Source organism: Pinus tabuliformis, chromosome 6, assembly GCF_031772625.1.
Source record: "Pinus tabuliformis cultivar Carrire ecotype Pingquan chromosome 6, CPIR1, whole genome shotgun sequence".
In the NCBI taxonomy this organism is placed as follows: domain Eukaryota; kingdom Viridiplantae; phylum Streptophyta; class Pinopsida; order Pinales; family Pinaceae; genus Pinus; species Pinus tabuliformis.
In genome coordinates this window covers 1,593,451,481-1,593,468,756 of record NC_142292.1, presented here as the reverse complement: position 1 = coordinate 1,593,468,756, position 17,276 = coordinate 1,593,451,481, and the positions used below count along the sequence as shown (strand labels likewise).

The window sequence follows — 17,276 nt, the reverse complement described above, 5'->3', positions numbered from 1 at the left end:
AAGAGGGATTTTGTAAGGGTCTTTAGACATATGTTGTCATCATACACATTGGTAATGCTCGGTAAATATGTAAGATAAAGTAAATGATGGTTGGTTAAGAGAAGGTTGAGGGTAAGAGGGATGTTGTAAGGGTCTTTAGACCTATGTTGTCATCATACACATTGGTAATACTCGGTAAATATGTAAGATAAAGTAAATGATTTGGTTAAGAGAAGGTTGAGGGTAAGAGGGGTGTTGTAAGGGTCTTTAGACCTATGTTGTCATCATAAACATTGGTAATACTCACTAAATATGTAAGATAAAGTAAATGATGGTTGGTTAAGAGAAGGTTGAGGGTAAGAGGGATGTTGTAAGGGTCTTTATACCTATGTTGTCATCATACACATTGTCTTGGTAAATATGTAAGATAAAGTAAATTATGGTTGGTTAAGAGAAGGTAAAAATGCTCCAACGATCTTATCTATTTGGTTGGATTTCCTTGTTGTTATTAGTGTAGCTTGTTCTTGTTCATATTTATTGTATGCTTATAACACTTTCATCATGAACACTCTATTCTCTACAACTTTACATGTTTTGTAGCAAGATTCCATCATTTGGTTACTCCTAATGGAGATATATGCATTATTTTTTGCATAAAAAATTACATGACAATGATACTAGAACTCAAAATTAAAATATTTAAACACAATTTCTAGAAGTAACATTTATATATTGCGAAACTAATTAATTTGTCTAAATTTCATTTATTACACAAGTAAACAACTGTTGCAAGGAAGTGTAGTCCCTTGGGTACTCAAGTGGAAATTATTCATTTATAAAAATTACAAACTATATATGAAGTGGGAAAAATAATTGCCTACTATGGGACAAGGACTTGCATATATTTTTGGTGGGTAGTATCCACTAGTAAGTCTGCACATTTACATATTTACTCCTACTTGTTAGAGTGTTGAGGAACACAAATAATGGTAAGTATGTTTATTTACATCTTGTTCCTATCCATTTTCTTATGCAAATACTTCCTTAAATCATGTTAGGAAGTATTTGATGACAAATATGTTATTTAGGTAAGTATGATCTATTTTCAAAAGATTTTAATTTTAGATAGTTTTCCTATGAAGCATAAGAATGAAAAGTCATTTGACAAATATTTAAAAATCATGACATAAATATTGCAACTACATCCTTAATTTATGGCAATAAAATATGAGGCATTTATCACATGGCATTATATTGTGCAAAGGATGCAATGAGACCTTCAAGTTATGGTCCAATCAAATGATTGAAAAATAATTTTTCAATGATATTGAAAACTAAATATTTGTTTTCAATGAAATTTAAAAATAAATATTTGTTTTAAAATTCAAACAATATAACTTGGATTGGTTAATATTAAATTAATAAAAATCAAGAGGAAAATGATTGCTAGGATCATGTCTTACTATAGATATGTCATGCATCGACTAATAACTGTATTCATTATATATTGTGTAAGTATCTTTGATCATTCCTCCAAGTTAACAGTGTATAACTTATATCCACTCTTAATCTCAAATACGCTAGACATATTTGGTCCTCAATTTTTTCAATTAAGCATTTCCTTCATTGTATTTGTTCATTAAAAAAAAATTAATTTTTTTCAATATAATTTAGAATGTTATAAGTAAAATATCCCATTTCAAAATTGCATATAAAAGTTAAATGTATAGCAACAATTTTTTACATGAATTACACTATATTTTGAATTGCTATCTCTTTCAATATTTTGATTCATATAGGTCATTCACTAATAATTGTATTCATTATATATTGTGTAAGTATCTTTGATCATTCCTCCAAGTTAACAGAGTATAACTCATATCCACGCTAGACATATTTGGTCCTCAATTTTTCCAATTAAGCATTTCATTCATTGTATTTGTTCAATAAAAAAATCTCAATTTTTTTCAATATAATTTAGAATGTTATCAGTAAAATATCCCATTTCAAAATTGCACATAGAAGTTAAATGTATAGAAATAATTTTTTACATGAATTACACTATATTTTGAATTGCTATCTCTTTCAATATTTTGATTCATATAGGTCATTTACTAATAACTGTATTCATTATATATTGTGTAAGTGCCTTTGATCATTCCTCCAAGTTAACAGAGTATAACTTATATCCACTCTTAATCTCAAATACCCTAGACATATTTGGTCCTCAATTTTCCCAATTAAGCATTTCATTCATTGTATTTGTTCATTAAAAAAATCTTATAAGTATAATATCCCATTTCAAAATTGCACATAAAAGTTAAATGTATAGCAACAATTTTTTACATGAATTACAATATATTTTGAACTGCTATCTCTTTCAATATTTTGATTCATATAGGTCATTTAGAACCATCCTGAAAGTATGACTAGATTTTTGAACCCAATTTTTAACTCTTCAAATCTATTTTGTAATGTTTGTTTTTTTTTTTTTTTCAAAAAATATAGATTGTGTTCTCATACATGTTGGTTGGAATAAAATATTTCTCATGGTCATTAAGATTGTGCTATACTCATTATGTTTCTAGAAAATAAAGCTCCACTTAGAATTAAGATAGAAAAGATAGAAAATTTGAACACAATTTCTAATTCTTCAAATTTATTTTGTAATTTTTTTTTTTCTCAAAAAAATAGATTGTGTTCTTGGACATGTTAGTTGGAATACATTTTTTCTCACGGTCATTAAGATTGTGCTATATTCATTATGTTTCTAGAATCTATAATTGACTTGAATCTTCAATCTCTTATATAAAATTCAAACTTAAAAAGTAAACACCTTACCAACTAACTTATACCCTTAAAAATAAATTTCCACCTAAAATTAAGATAGAAAAAATAGAAAACTTAAATGCAATTTCTAACTCTTCAAAATTATTCTATAATGTTTTCTTTTTCAAAGGAAATAGATTGTATTCCGGGACATGTTGGTTGGAATAAAAAAATTCTGGTGATCATTAAGATTATGCTATAGTCATTATGTTTCTAGAATCATCATGTTTCTAGAATCTATAATTGACTTTAATTTTCAATCTCTTCCACAAAATTAGAACTTAAAAAGTAAACACCACACCAACTAACTTATACTCTTAAAAATAAAGCTCCATCTAAAATTAAGATAGAAAAGATAGAAAACCTAAAAGAAATTTTTAACTCTTCAAATTTTTTTGATAATTTTTTTTTTTTCCAAAAAAATAAATAAATTGTGTTTGGAATATGTTAATTGAAATAACATTTTTTTATGTTCATTAAGATAAAATCTATAATTTACTTAAATCTTCAATCTCTTCCATAAAATTCTAACTTGAAAATAAACATCACACCAACTAACTTATACCCTTAAAAATAAAACTCCACCTAAAATTAATATGAAAAAATAAAAAAACTACAAATATAAATCTTAACCTAAAATTTAAATCTAAAAATTAAACACCATACCAACGTACTTGTACGCTCAAAATAGTAAGAAATTCCTATTATAATTGTTTCGACATTACTCACGACAGAGGAGGATAACCACCGTACGGCAAACATGGAACCTAACCTTCTCTGGAAGTCGTCATTGCAACAGCTGGTAAATCTTTATTGGACAGAAGAAATATTTACATAAACAGAATAAATCGACTATGCAACGAAATCAAAGATCCCGTTGGTTTGGAATTTTGTTTAGAAATTGAAAGAGTCACAGTTGAGACATGTATAAATAGGCAAGGGACCACAGAGAAAGTCTATATAGTTGCAGTAGTAAGCAAGTGCTAATGGCTTCTGTTTCTGTAACGCCGCTGGTTTCCAGATGGGGCGTCCACAAATCTTTGATGAGCTCCAAGAATCATCGTTCGGCTTTCTGTTCAAGTACTGGAATGTTAATAGCGAAGAAGTCTATGAGACCAATAACGAGAAGCATGAGCACTGATGCAAAAAGACGCACAGGCAATCATCATTCCAACGTCTGGGACGATGATGTTATACATTCCCTGTCAACGTCATACGCGGTATTTGTACTAATCTCATAATATTCGTTTAGAATTAATGTATGAATCGGTGTAAGGACTACAAGTTCACATGTTAAAATCCATCATTCATCGATCTCTGCAAGATAACATTATTGTAATGCATTGAAATGCGCCGTGATCAGGCACCTGCATATCGTGAACGATCTGAAACACTTATTGAAGATATCAAACATCTGTTTTTGAGTCACATGAATGATAGCTGCAGTGATGGCGCCGATGATTTAATCAAACGTCTTCAGATGGTTGATATTATCGAATGTCTGGGAATTGATCGACATTTTCAAACTGAAATAAAAGCAGCTCTGGATTACGTTTACAGGTTAAGCAATTTGATTTACCATTTATAGGACTCGGTTATTGTATGCACTTCTAGATTTCATTCATTGATCATTAAAACCTCACTTCTTCATGATGTGTAGTTGTTGGAAAGAAAGGGGCATCGGGTCGGGATCAAGAGATTCACTCGGTAAAGATCTCAAATGTATAGCTTTGGGATTTCGGGCACTCAGAATGCATCGATACAACGTCTCTTCGGGTTAGATAGATTAAAATATACCCTTGATGTCATTTGACAATTAAATAAAAATATTTAATACTTCAGTTCTCACAGAATATCATGCATTCATGAAACAGATGTTTTTGAGAATTTCAAAGATGAAAATGGGCGGTTCTTCTGCAATTCCAGTGGTGAAAAAGAAAGAGCTGATAAAGAAGTGAGAAGCATGTTGTCATTATTCCGAGCTTCAAACATTTCGTTTACCGGAGAAAAAGTCATGGAGGACGCAAGGACATTCACAACACAGTATCTAAGCCAACTTTTAAAAGGACACACTGGTAATCTGCAATCACTTTTTCCTGCTTCCTTTATTATATGTAAACTCTTCGCATCTGCATTTTATTTATTTATTTTGTATGTTATACCCTTCTAGCATCGGCACGAGACTGATTTAATTACTGTTTTCCAGGTGAAATATGCATTGGAATTTCCATGGCATTGCAGTGTGCCTAGATGGGAGGCTAGGAACTTTATCGAAATATATGAACAAAACTATTCATGGCTCAAGTACCAAACTTGTCCATAAGATTTGATTAGTGTTTTCCATACACTAATATATGTTCACCATGTATTCTTTCAGGTCTAGTATGAACCAGAAAATTTTAGAGCTGGCGAAATTGGACTTCAATATTCTCCAATGCGCGCATAAGAAAGAGATGCAACTTATCTCCAGGTGCACTGGGATTTGAGATTATGTATCTCATCATTTGTAGAGATTGATTGCCTGCCTACTTACGGACATGACCGTGTGCAATATAATATAGGTGGTGGGCAGACTCATATCTCGCGCAGCTGAATTTCTATAGGACGCGTCACGTGGAGTTTTACTTTTGGGCGGTTCTAAGCACATTCGAGCCCGAATTTTGTAGCAGCAGAATCGCCTTCACACAAGTTTCAACACTGTTGATTGTTCTAGATGACCTATATGATACTCACGGAACTTTGGACCAAATCAAAATCTTCACTGAGGGAGTGAGAAGGTGAAGTTGAATTGCCCGCTATCCATTCATTTGTTGTAATTTCTGCGCCAGTGACATCGTGGGATAGCAAAAAGCTTTTATATTTTTAATAAACATCTTGTATTATTTACAGAGGGGATACTTATTATTCGAGTTCTTCATGAATACATTCAATGAATGTTCTGCTGAAGTGGAAAAAATGCAAGGGCGGGATATGGCAGCGTACATACAAAAAAATGGCGTATGTATTATCTATAATTATTATAGACAACTACGCAAAACATACTTTAGTTTTTTTCTATTAAAAAGGTTGTTATGATTATGTTGCCTTCATTTTTAGTGGGAGCGATGCCTCGAGTCTTATCTGCAAGAAGCGGAATGGATGGCGGCTGGACATGATCCCCTCGTTTAATGAGTACTATAAGAATGGCCTCGCTAGCTCCGGGATGTGTGTGTTAAATTTGATTCCGCTTCTGTTAATGGGCCAAATTCTACCAGACAACATTCTGAAGGAAATATTCTATCCATCCAAGATCCATGATCTCTTAGAATTAACGGTCCGAATCAAGGACGACATTACAGATTTTGAGGTATTTAACATTCAAATTAAGCTATATTTTAATCAAGATGAATTAGCATTTGTATTAACATTTTCCACTATGTGTGAAGCAAGAAAAGGAACGAGGTGAGTTAGCTTCAAGTTTAGAGTGTTACCTCAAAGACAATCCGGAATGTACTCGTGAAGATGCTTTAAATCATATGAAAGGCATCCTGGATCTTTCTGTCAGCCAACTGAATTGGGAATTTCTAAAGCACGACAATGTACCTGCGTGTTGCAAAAGATTTACTTTCAATGTTGCACGAGGCATGCACTTCCTCTACAAATACAAAGATTTCGTATCCATTTCTGAGAAAGAGGTAAAGGACCAAATATTCAAAGTTCTTATGGAGCCAGTGCAGCTCTAAATATTATGGTCATGGCGCATAGCCTTATCAATTTGCGCAGAGGGGTTTATATTTGATCGTCTTTTATTTGCCACCGCTATATACTAAATGTCGTTCAAAATATTCCATGTCTTTTGGTGGGCAGTCGTAATATATTTCTAATATCGGCCATTTCGATTTCAACTTCTCACTGTCTGTGAAGATTTTGAATGGATAGCGGCCAATTCGACAATGAATAGAAACCTTATTATTTTGTAAAAAATAATTTATCACCGCAATGCTGTGATGGTTTTCTGTTTGGGCATTATTTTGAAATTCGGTAGAGATTTTCCTTTTTGGCATTATTTTGAAATTCCGTAGAGATTTATTAGAATTAGTAAGTGTAATTTATATATTTGTATAAGTATTCTATGGAGTTTTTGATGTTTTGGATCAACAGATTAGGTGTTCAGTTAGGACACTCCTTGATGTAAAGTCCCTGGTTTAATTTCTCGCCCCAAACGGAGTGATATATTAGACATGATAAAGATATAGTTCTAGTAAATTTAGAAAAAAAATATTTGTACAATTAATTTATATAATTTAAATTTAATTATGCATTTTAAAGGCTTAAACATTACTATTATTATGGGAGAAGAAAAAAGGAAAATAACTAAAAATTAAATATCATTATTAATATTTATTATTATAATTTTTTCATTTATATGTCATAAATTTCAATAAATTTTTCAATCTTTTCATTATAATTTAGTCATATTATTTATCTATACCAAATTGGAAAATGCACATAATTATTAGCACAACTACATTAGTAAATGTGGTTGAGATAGGTTGAAAACATCATTTTCCATTATTTATATGCCAATCAGCTTTTGTAAAGCATTGGCCTTATTAGATCCTAATCAAGAAACTGCTCCATATATTGAAGGATGTTAAATGTGTTTGATAATATCTTAAAGGAGAATATCTACCACATTCTATAAATATATAATCTCATAAAAAGGTAAACATAGGATCAACTCTCGGTGAATAATTTTGTAATATTTTTCATGATTCCTCAATGGAGTGGTATTTTTTTTCTTGCTTTACAATCTAATAAAAAAAAAATGGACTTTTTTTAGAAGTAAATATTGAAATAAAACTTTGAATACTTATGGTGTGAAACATATAGTATTATGAAGTCTTTAATATTGTAAATACATCATTGCCCAACATGGGGTAGATCTCAATAAACATGTAAACATAAATGTAAATGTAAATGTAAATGTAAAGATTTAACAGGTAATGTTTAACATTTAACATTTTTAATGTAATCTCGGTCCTATTTAGAAATCAATCTAATTATTATTATGTGTAAACGCAATATAAATTTAAAATATAAAGAGGATTATGAACACTAAAAAAATAGGTATGGTAAATAAATAAAACTTCTTTTTATACTTACTCCAAAAGTATGGTAAATAAATAAAAGTAAAAATAAACTAGAGGTATGGTAAATAAATAAAACCTCTTTTTATATTTAGTCCATAAACCTCTTTATATTTTACTAAGACTTAAAAAATAGGTTTTATTTAGGTGAAGCCTATGGCCCAAATACCATTTTAATACCATGAGCTAAATACCATGAGCCAAATACCATATTTATAAAAGAGATATGGTAGATTAATAAAAATATAAATAAAAGAGAGGTATGGTAAATAAATAAAACATTTTTTTATATTTATTCCATAACTCACTTTATATTTACTTAACACTCAAAAATGAGGTTTTATTTAGGTGAAGTCGATGGGCCAAATTATTATTAATACAATGTAGAAAAAACATTATTAACCCTAATATTAATATTTATAAAATTAAAGATGGCACATGGTATTCACCCATGTTATTGAGAAACAATGGTATTGACCCATGGCATTCATGTGCAATGTACCCTATTTAAATGGGGGAATTAAACCAACATAGATCTTTCTCGGATCAAATATCATGATATGCAAACTAGCATAGAGTAAAAAAAGATTTGATCCCTCTCAGTGCTTGGTAGATCCAAAGTAAAGATGGATCTATGCTGATATAATGATCAACTAAGACATTAATTAAAATAATGCAAAAAACTAATCTATTTATATAGATAAATAATAAAATGCTTAGATTTTAACTATTAGTTTATATAATAATTAGAGATATCCAGAATAAAGATGGATCTATGTTGATATAATGATCAACTAAGACATTAATTAAAATAATGCAAAAAACTAATCTATTCATAATGCTTAAATTTTAACTATTAGTTTTATATAATAATCAGATATTGAGAATAAAAATAGATCTATATTGATATAATGATCAACTAAAACATTAATTAAAATAATACAAAAAACTAATCTATTTATATAGATAAATAATAAAATGCTTAGATTTTAACTATTAATTTTATATAGTAATCGGATTTTATTTAATAAAAAATAAAAATTAGTATTTATATTCAATTCACAAAACAACTAACAACATATATATCAATGGTCATATTCACAATTTGAATATAAAACCAATACATGAAATAGCATGCATATTTCATCAATAATCATATTCACAATTTGAATATAAAACCAATACATGAAATAGCATGCATATTACATCAATAATCATATTCACAATTTGAATATAAAACCAATACATGAAATATAAGGCATATTGAAAAATAAAACAAAAAAATTCTTTAATATAATTACTCAGCAAACCCTAATATTAAAATAAAATAAATTTAAAATAAATATTAACCCTAACATAAATATTATACCTTTCTTTTCTATTTTCCCTGCGATTTGTATAGGCAATGTATCACGATTTCCAAATTGAATAGGGCATTGTAATGTTAGATGGTTTATTTCCAATAATGGTAAAATGATCTACCACCTGGTCAAATTTGAATTAAGGATTTCAATCAATATCGAATAAAGATTATTAAAAGTACCCTGCAATATATCCTGAATGGTTTTGTAGGTTCCCAATGGTTTTTTTGTTCATCACCGAAGAGTATTATGATAATAAAATTGAATTTATTAAAGAGATGGTTGGTCAAGTATTATGATAATAAAATTGAATTTATTAAAGAGATAGTTGCTCAAGCTATATTTTATTTTCTCATCAGATATTTTATCCTTAAAAAATTATTTTTTTTAATATTTTATACTTCAAAAACTATGTTTACTAATTTTAAGCCACGTAAAATTATAAAAGAATATAATTGTTATTTAAGCTACGTAAAATTATAAAAGAATATAATTGTTATTTAAACTAAGTAAAATTATAAAAAAAATATAATTGTTATTTTCACGAGCTTAAATATGATAGGCATTTTCTAACAGACTTAGATCAATGAATCTTAGTGGCTGATGCAATCTGTGGTTGGAACCATGTGCTATAACTGAATTGTAAACATTATGTAATGATCAAAACCTAAAGCAATGAATGGTTTCACACTTGATCCATCACAATGTGAACCATCTAACTAAAAAGCAATCGCGCCAATTCCAGATTTCAAGTAGCCATTGCAATATTTTCTCAACCACCGACTGTGTGGCAGTTTCTTCAACCGGACTGTATGGCAGTTTTACCACTGCATCCCAACGAGAATGGTGGGAGCATGTAAATGAAACCGTACAACGGCGGTAGTTGGAATCAAAATGCATAGAATCCTTTGTCAAAAATAATTGAAAATCAACCGCTATATTTTATATATTATATTTTAAACATTGACCACTGCATCCCCAACGAGAATGGTTGGAGCATGTAATTGAAACCGTACAATGACCACTGCATCCCCAACGAGAATTGTTGGAGCATGTAATTGAAACCGTACAACTCTTATGTGTAGAATAAAAAATGCATAGAATCCTGTGTCAAAAATAATTGAAAATCAACAGCTATATTTTAATAAATTGAAAATAGGAGAAGGAAAAAGAAAGTGAAAAACTATTTACATATTTTTTATATTATTTATTAGATTAATAAATTGAAAATAGGAGAAGGAAAAAGAAACTGAAAAATTATTTACATATTTTTTATATTATTTATTAGATTATACATTTTTTTTCTTATATTATTTATTAGATTATATATGTATTAGATCAAGAATATCAGATTATTAAATTTTGGTTGTTTATATTTTAAAATTACTTAAACCCAATTTAATGTAGACCATATTTTCAATATAATAAAAATTTGAAATTCCTCAAACCTAATTTCATTATATATCATGCTTTAGCATAATTAATAATGAATACATAAAAATAAATGAAAAAAAATAATAAGAATAAAATAATATAGCATAATTAATGATAAATAAATAAAAATAAATGAAAAAGATAATAATAAAAAAATATTATTGTTAGGGAGATGGAAATTGCTGACTAATATTCCTCCTAAGAGGTCACAGGTTCAAAACTAGAGGGGGTAGAGTATGTATGCCTTCGTAGACTTAGCAGTGAAATCGTTGTGCCGAGGTGGGTCCCTTGTCCCACAAACAAGGGGGTCTCATACACCAATTTGGTGTCTGGCTTGGCTGTGACCTTAAAAATGGATATTATTATTATTATTTAAAAAAAAAAATGAAAAAAAAAAATTAATATAGAAAAATATCAAATTATTAGAGGATTGAAAGTGCCTTTGAGGAGACCTTACCCTAGATAGGGAAAATTTTGTAAACAACTGAGACTAGGATTGCCATTTGGTATATATGTCTTTGCAAGTGAATTAGTCAATTTTTGTTTAAATCCTTTAGATTTATTGCAAGTTATCTTACTCTTAACTGGAGACATGGAAGGGCCTAGAAGTCCACTTAAAAAGTCTCGAGGGATGTGTCAATTTTTGTTTAAATCCTTTAGATTTATTGGGAGTTATCTTACTCTTAACCGGAGACATGGAAGGGACTAGAAGTCCACTTAAAAAGTCTCGAGGGGTGTGTCAATTTTTGTTTAAATCCTTTAGATTTATTGGGAGTTATCTTACTCTTAACTAGAGACATGGAAGGGACTAGAAGTCCACTTAAAAAGTCTCGAGGGGTGTGAGATCTTTGTGACCTATGGAAACATTTACACTAATCAGTGGGACGATAATTTACATTAATCAGTGGGACGATGACCTTTTAGGGGATTTTACACCACAATTTTAATAATTTTATGGATGTTGAGTGAATAAATATAAAGTGTAAAGAAAAGGGAAAATATTAATTACTATGAGTTTTTTTTGTTTATTTGTTTGTTTTTTATTTTTATTTTGTATAACATAATTTTATGGATGTTGAGGTGAATAAATCAAAAGTGTGAAGATAAAGAAAAATATTAAGCACCATGAAGTAATTTAATGATTGGTTTTTTGTTTTTTCAATTTTGTGAATAATATGATATCTAATTGATATGATTAAAAGTAGTAAAACAACCATTAAATTAGTGCATAGTGTTTAATATTTTCTAAAAAGTAAGTGCCAAAGTTAGAATAGAGGATCCTCATCTAGACACATTTTAAATGTAAAGGGAATAAGATACATTCAATTTGATTATACATTTATTACATAGGAAGAGGCAAGTAATGTGCCCATTAATGCCTTGTGCTTTGGAATTGACGAAATTTACCACAAAGGTTTCACCCCTTGAGGATGTAGGTTGTGGGGTTTACAATGAAGTTAATTGTGGGGAATTCTTTTAATATGAGAGAATTGGCAAGCACTAGGGAATTGGGTTTTTGGGGAGTGATAGGAAAGAGAAGCTGATGTGCTCAATGAAGTGGAAAAAAATGATCAATTATTAGGAGGGGGTATCAAGATGAAAATCAATGAAGATTTAAGAGTTGAAAACTAAGAAGGTGTTGGTCCTTGTATTATATCAATAAAAATTTAGTAAGGTGTCACTTTAGTCTATCCCTACTGAAACACTCAATCATGGAGCTAATAGGGTGTCATTTGGATATCTCAGTAGGTTATTGGCCAAATTTTTAGTTATTGTTGAAGGTGTTGCTATGATTTGTCTTTCTTTTTTCTTAATTTCTAAAGAAGATGTAGTGAAAACATTAAGTGATTGATTGTTCCGTGGAATTTTGTGCTCAACTTGAGACAATAGCATCCCTATTTTGACTTGAATCCAAAAGTAATTAGGACCTACCCCATCTAGTTTAAACTTCCAAATTTTCTTTTTGAAGTTTGGAATGATAATTTTTTGTGGGACTTGGGGTATTATTTAGGAAGTCTGTTATGGTGGATCCATCCTACAAATATTCAGTGTATAAGATAGAGGCAAAAATTTCTAGTTAGTATTGATCCACTAGAGAGTTTGGTTGTACTTATTGATGTGGAAGTAGGGTTTGGGAGTCTACACATATGTTTGGAGTACAATAATATATATTTTATATGTACGAGCTATCGTCATGTTGACGATGTGGTCAAAGGTTTTCCTAATCCTAGTGTAAGGAAACACCTTCTCCAATTTCAGCATTTGTTAGAAAGGATGGGACTTGGCTAAACAATGGATGTTAAGTGGGTTTTTTTTCCTTCGATAATGAGTAGGTAGATGGTAGATCACAGATGTGCAGGAAAAAAAACTAGAAATTCTTTCCATGGGGGAATCTTATTTGAAAAATTCATAGGTAAATAAAATAATTTTGTTTCATGGTGTATGGAGACTATTTGATTGGAACATTTAGATACATTTGATTAGATTTTGGTGATGAAATTACTAAGTTTTTTCATCGATTCGCCAACCGTAAGAAGAATGCTAATATTATTTAGGAGCATTCAAGTGGTGAAGATGAACTAGTGTGTGAATTTAAGAATGTAGCTCGATATGGAGTTTAGAATTTCTCCAAAATCTATAAGGACCATGAAGGGGGGAAATTAGTGGAGGTTGGGAAGTATGTTCCTATTTTCCTCATTTGATCTTGTATGAAGACAATGCAAAGTTGTTTAAGGAAGTTAGTGTAACAACCCTGGTCAAAAGTCGATGTAATGTAGTTAATAGAGGAAAGAATAATAACCAAGGTCACGAGACATGTATGGCAAGATGAATGTTGGGCAAAACATCCTAGTGTGGTTGTTCATTTGGTTTATTATGGCTAGGGCAATGAAAAAGGCTTTGAAAAGGCAAGAGACATTAATTGGAGTTTTATTTATGAAAATAATTGAAATTAGGAGAAAAGGAAGGTGAAAGCTCATAGGTTGCATGTGAGGAGAAAAATGAAGGAAAATAATGGAAATATAGAAAATAGAGGCCTCATTGATAAAAAAAGGCTTCTATGTATCAATTCACAACCTTTTGTTAGTTAAGTTTTAGAGCTCTCTCTATTCTCTCTACTCTCTCATACTCTTGGGCACTTAGAGTATTCTTGGAGCACTCTAGCACTGGGGGGAAGAAGGCAAAAGAAGGACAAGAAAGTAAGTGGAAGCAAGGATCAAGCAAGAAAGAATAGGAATCAAGTGACTACAGTGGAACTACTTGTAGGTATTGAGTTGCATGTGTGATTTTCTTACTAGTTTTGACATGTATGGTACATGCATGTGTGTTTTTTGTTCTCTTGTTGTCATTGACATGAGTCTTGTCAAGTGTGAAAGTGGTTTTCATCCTTGCCTTGCCATTTTTGGATAGTGATGGTGTGATGGGATTCTGTTTTCCTAGTTGAGTTGGATTGACAGATGAATTCAAAGATGAGTGGGGTGATCTAAGGATTAATCACAAGGCCTAGGAATCACTTGGTGGGATATACGGTAAAGTCTAGTTGTGAATACCTTTAATTAGTCTTAGGAATCCGTTGACTAGTAATGGAGGGATACATGGTAAATCTTAGAGGGTGGAGACCTCGTAGGCCTTGGAATACCTTGATAGATAATGGTGGGATACACGGCAAAGCCGAGAGGTGGAGACAAACAAATTCCTCATGATTTAGGTTGGGAGATCTGGAGGCATCCATGCTTGTTTAGGGACTAGTGATCTGGTGGGATTGCGGTAAATCCTAGTTGTATTCATGAAGGTTTTGGGCCTAGGAATCCTTTGGTGGATAAATGGTAAATCCAAAGGAATCCTTGATTGGTTCTATTGTGAGTCCCACATTCATGCTTGGAATATGGCATGGGGGTGATTGGTTGAAAGAAAGATTTGGTTCAGCTGAATCTATGGTTGGGTGGTTCATGGAAGTCCCTAATTTGGTTGGATTATGCATACGTTAATAAGAATTATTTTTCTTTTGGTATTTCATGTGAAAATGTACATGTTAATATGTGGGTTTTATGGTTGTTCTACTCTTGTTATTATGTTGGTTATATGCTCATTATAAGCATGGTTCATGACATACTTTGGTTATGGCTCTCATCATGATTTAATTACTATAATGAATGTGAATGAATATATGGCCTAATAGATGATAATGCAACTATTGTGATAAGGCATGAATTATTTTGGACGATTCCTAGATAAGTATGAGACCCCTATACTCAAATTTGTGGTTATGACCTGTAGATTACATGTTTATGAAATGTTTGACGAAATGTATGTCATGGATAGTAGGGGTCAGGTCAAGTCCTTATACCAATGTTTTCATTAGTATATTTAATTCATTGTTATTTATCATTTCTGGAAGTTTCATGAAGTTTTGGGTAGAGGCCTAAGACTTAGCATTGAAAATTTGGCACAAAATCTGGGGTCACTATCTGAGAATTTCCTGAAGAAGGTCACATTCGCGTGCATGTCTTGCTATGGGAGAAAATCGAGGTTGTCATTCGCATGCATGACTTGTCATGGTAGTGATTGGGGGTCTAGATTAGCAAATTGACAAGTTGTCTCAGGGGTTGGGCACCTGGAAGGGTTGGTTGTCTCCTAAAGGTTTTGTAGCTCCTGAGAAAGGTAAGTTTGGTTTTTTTTTATCGATTCCACATCCTTAACTGTACATGGGTAGTTTGATGGCGTGGGTGCAGGCGTTAGGGATAACCTTCCTAATCTGGCAGCAAGTTCTTCAATGTTAGTCTCAACTCCCTTTTCTGCTTCTTTTGGCGTATCAGTCATTAAACTGATATCTTCATTTGTTTCTTTAAAACCCCACAAACCTTTCTTAATTAACAAACAGTGGCTTTATTCGGTAATTCTTAAAAGAATTACCCCAAATACTATCGGAGGCTTTATAGAGGAGTAATACACCCACAACACTATTGTGGCAGTAATTCTTAAAAGAATTACTTTATAATATAATCATTGCCTTATACTGTCCCTTTCCCTTTTCCCCGATGCGATATCGCAATCGCTCTCGGCGAATGTCTATGGTGCTAATGCCTTTGATATGCGATCATCGCGGACCCGACGCACCTTAAACTCCCTTCTATATAGATTTCGGGTCCGGCCTATTGGCGGTCCCTTATTGGCGGGTTTGCATTGTAATGGGTCTGCGGACCCGACACTCCTTTATGCTACTCTCTATAATATTTCGGCTCCGGTTATCGGAGCTCTCCCACTTAGCCATACCAAAGGCTCCTTTCGGACCCGAAATCTTTATACGCTGCACTTTATAATACTTCGTCTCCGATATGTTGGAGCTTACACAGTTAAGAGTTTAAAGGGCCCTCTCGATGCAATGCGATATTGATTCGGACCCGATAAGGGTAAGAGCCAATATTAATAATATTTCACATCCGCTGCTATGCCTGCTTAATGGAAAATTGCATGAACCCTTAGTGTAAACAGAAATATACGCGAATCTCATAAAATGTAATTAAAGAGCCTGCGTCGTAGCAATGAAAGGGAAATGCCCATAAGGCTTAATCAAACATCATGCAGCAAATATAAGGCAATCCATCCACCTTCGACACACAACAAATAAACACATAAACGCATGCACAGTTCAATTAACAGAAGGCTTATTAAATCAGATAGACCGAGAGAAAAGTTTCAATAATAATGCTTCGGCACCCGCTCCTCTCTTCCCTCTTGAGAGTATCGCTGCCTATTTATTTATAATTAAAGGATAGGACTTCTCGGTCCTTATCCGTTACAAAAGCATGCTTTACATGAATTATTTAAAGCGTAAAATCTTTACTACAGCTTATCCATCTGAAATAATATTAGCATGTTTTATTTCTAGATTTTATTCTATCTTTAACTAAAAAAACATGGAAATTGCATGCTAAAGGACCCCACTCCCTTGACTGTAGATTTTTTTGGATTTTTGGAATAATTTGGAAGACTTTTTCCCTCTGAGTCACATGCTCCTGCATCAGACTCCTGAGGGCAAAATTCTTCATGGGCTCCTGTCCATGAGCTCATCTACAGATTTGCCCAGTTTCTGTAGAACGTCTTCTGTAACCCAAGTAGCTTCAGTGATTGGCTGTCCTTTCCATTTTATCAAATACTCGAAGTACTCTCGTCCCCTTGTCTTCTTATGCACTTTCTTGTCCAGAATTCTTTCTGGCTGTAAATTCTTTGTTGTGGGTAACTGTTTTACCCAGTTAATCTCTGGAGTCTCCTGATCCTGTACTGTATCATCTGCAGTTTCATTCTCATACTTGTACAAGTCTGAAACATTAAAAATTGGTGATATTCCCACATCAGGTGGTAATTCAATCTCCGAATTCCATTTTCATCATAGTTGAATCACATCATAGTAACTCTTTGTCACATGTTTACCCTAGAGGACCAACTAGCTTGGTTAAATGTGGGAGGAGGGTGTTACAGAGCGGTATCAAAGCATGTTTCACCACTTAGACTGGATGGACGAAATGTGCTGGTCATGCACACATGT

At 31.8% G+C, this 17,276-nt stretch overlaps 1 pseudogene across 1 annotated transcript; it reads left to right on the top strand.

The window, feature by feature from the left end:
- The first annotated feature begins 3,783 nt into the window (after positions 1-3,783).
- Positions 3,784-6,565, top strand: LOC149264928 (delta-selinene synthase-like; annotated as a pseudogene). Its single transcript, XR_016250376.1, has 10 exons — positions 3,784-4,028; positions 4,172-4,368; positions 4,469-4,584; positions 4,683-4,906; positions 4,991-5,112; positions 5,186-5,278; positions 5,370-5,590; positions 5,660-5,805; positions 5,905-6,154; positions 6,234-6,565. The product of XR_016250376.1 is annotated as a delta-selinene synthase-like (transcript).
- Positions 6,566-17,276: the final 10,711 nt, after the last annotated feature.